Source organism: Schistocerca americana, unplaced genomic scaffold (assembly GCF_021461395.2).
Source record: "Schistocerca americana isolate TAMUIC-IGC-003095 unplaced genomic scaffold, iqSchAmer2.1 HiC_scaffold_484, whole genome shotgun sequence".
In the NCBI taxonomy this organism is placed as follows: Eukaryota; Metazoa; Arthropoda; class Insecta; order Orthoptera; family Acrididae; genus Schistocerca; species Schistocerca americana.
Genome location: NW_025726219.1, coordinates 37,501 through 40,000, shown reverse-complemented (window position 1 = coordinate 40,000; position 2,500 = coordinate 37,501). Strand labels below are relative to the sequence as shown.

The 2,500-nt window shown below is 57.2% G+C and overlaps 1 non-coding gene across 1 annotated transcript in view; it reads left to right on the top strand.

Moving 5' to 3' along the window:
• Positions 1-2,491: 2,491 nt before the first annotated feature.
• The window catches only part of LOC124585176, a 1,910-nt gene continuing 1,901 nt past the window's right edge, over positions 2,492-2,500 (top strand). The window contains exon 1 of the ribosomal RNA XR_006974772.1: positions 2,492-2,500. This exon is cut by the window's right edge and continues 1,901 nt beyond it. This is a non-coding gene — a ribosomal RNA (small subunit ribosomal RNA).

Here is a 2,500-nt window from a genome sequence, read left to right as displayed (position 1 = left end):
GTAACCTAACCTATGTTGCGCCATAACCTAACCTATGTTGCGCCTTAACCTAACCTATGTTGCGCCTTAACCTAACCTATGTTGCGCCGTAACCTAACCTATGTTGCGCCTTAACCTAACCTATGTTGCGCCTTAACCTAACCTATGTTGCGCCTTAACCTAACCTATGTTGCGCCTTAACCTAACCTATGTTGCGCCTTAACCTAACCTATGTTGCGCCTTAACCTAACCTATGTTGCGCCTTAACCTAACCTATGTTGCGCCGTAACCTAACCTATGTTGCGCCGTAACCTAACCTATGTTGCGCCTTAACCTAACCTATGTTGCGCCTTAACCTAACCTATGTTGCGCCGTAACCTAACCTATGTTGCGCCGTAACCTAACCTATGTTGCGCCTTAACCTAACCTATGTTGCGCCTTAACCTAACCTATGTTGCGCCTTAACCTAACCTATGTTGCGCCTTAACCTAACCTATGTTGCGCCTTAACCCAACACACGTTGGGCCTTAACCCAACACACGTTGGGCCTTAACCCAACACACGTTGGGCCTTAACCCAACACACGTTGGGCCTTAACCCAACACACGTTGGGCCTTAACCCAACACACGTTGGGCCTTAACCCAACACACGTTGGGCCTTAACCCAACACACGTTGGGCCTTAACCCAACACACGTTGGGCCTTAACCCAACACACGTTGGGCCTTAACCCAACACACGTTGGGCCTTAACCCAACACACGTTGGGCCTTAACCCAACACACGTTGGGCCTTAACCCAACACACGTTGGGCCTTAACCTGCTCTGTAATTGTCATACGACGCGTTAAATTAGTGTAGTGTTGCCTAACTGCAACCCCCGCAATATAGTTTGCTACTCGCACTGCCCGGTCCCCAGAGTATCGCTTCATGTTAAACACCTTGCAGCTATACACTGTAATGCGGATGGCGGCAGGACGTACATGCTCAATGCCCTTCGCAGTTGTTCATTGGCATTCGCATGGCGAAGCACAGCCTACGTTGTGGTACGGCTTGTGGCAACTGTCCGCTGATGTTGTACGTCCAAATCACACACTGTACCGCACATTGGTCCTCATGTACTGAATGATACATCGTGGTACATGTGTGACCGTACCACGACTGCGCCAACAACGGCGAACCATACGGTCCAAATATTGTGCACTCAGCTACGTGTCGTCTCCCTATAAGAGCTGGATTGCAGTATGGTATGCCGTGGATGGCGATCAGCATGAGCCGTCTGTTGATGTAGTGGCGCGTGTTGTCAGACGTAGTCGTCTCTTCTCACACACCGTGATAGCATGGTGCACTGCGTTCCACATCTGCGACATGCGACAGAGGCCGGTTGACAGTCGTTCGCGCAATGGACATCGCATACGTACGGGGGCCACCTTCCACGTGTTCGCGAAGCGTGCACATGTTGTTGCGTGTATGTGGGCAGACATAGTGTGTCGTGACACCTGACACAGGCATGCAACAATCGTTGAATTTGCAAATGGCGATGGACGTCTACGTTTGCTGGTGACGTTACGCAAATGAAGAACTGGTAAACCGTTGTGGTGCGGTTGTTCTCGCTAGAGGTGAATCAGTGATGGCGACGATCGGTTGAGCTACCAACCGGTTGTTTCAGCGATACCCACCATGCCCACGAACGTGAATGGCATGTGGGTGTGAAGCGATACGCGGCGGTGGCTGGGTGGGACCGTCCCCGGCCGGTGAGGGGGGGCCTCCCGGCGTGCTGGCCGCGCGGTGCGTGGGCGCACGCGCTACAGCCGGCTGGTGGGGGCGGCCAGTGGCAGGCGCGCCGGCCGACGGAGGCGGCAGGCGGCGCAGCTGCGCGCCGGCGCACCCTGCACGCGGCGCCGTGCGGCCAAAGTAGGTCCTCGCGGGCCCGGTGCGAAGCGCGGTGGACATCTGCAGTGTGCTGGTCCGATTGAGGACTGTGTGCGCTGAGGATGCGCCGCCGCCCGGCGCTCGGCGCCGCGACGCCGTCTGCTGCTCGGTCGCCTCTGCGGTTCTCGCAGATGGATTGTATCGCAGCTGTGCGGACGTGTTGGCGCGTGCGCTGTGCTGGGAGAGTTCGCTTCGGCACCCAAGTGGGGCTTTTGTCCTTCTGTGGCGCTGGCGTTGGAGCTGCCGGCCACCGTAGGTGGCGCGTGTTGTCTCCCGCCGGCAATGCCACGACAGCACGCTCCCGGGCCTCTGTCGGCAGCGGCAAGCTCAGTTGGGAGCACGGGTGGTCGCACCTAAAGCGTCTACTCGCCAAACTCCGGGCGATTGCGCCTCTCTCGAACCCGACCAAGTACTTAGGACGGCGCTGCGCGCCGCCGGGACCTGAGAGGGTTTCGAGGTGTATTGTGCAGGGGAGCTCAGCCTCCTCCTGTTTGCAGAATAATTGAGCGGACGCTTGCGTGTTCGCGCGGGCCCCCGGGACACACTCCCGGGCGGCCGGCTGCTCAGCTCTAGTTGACGCAGCTCCCTGGTT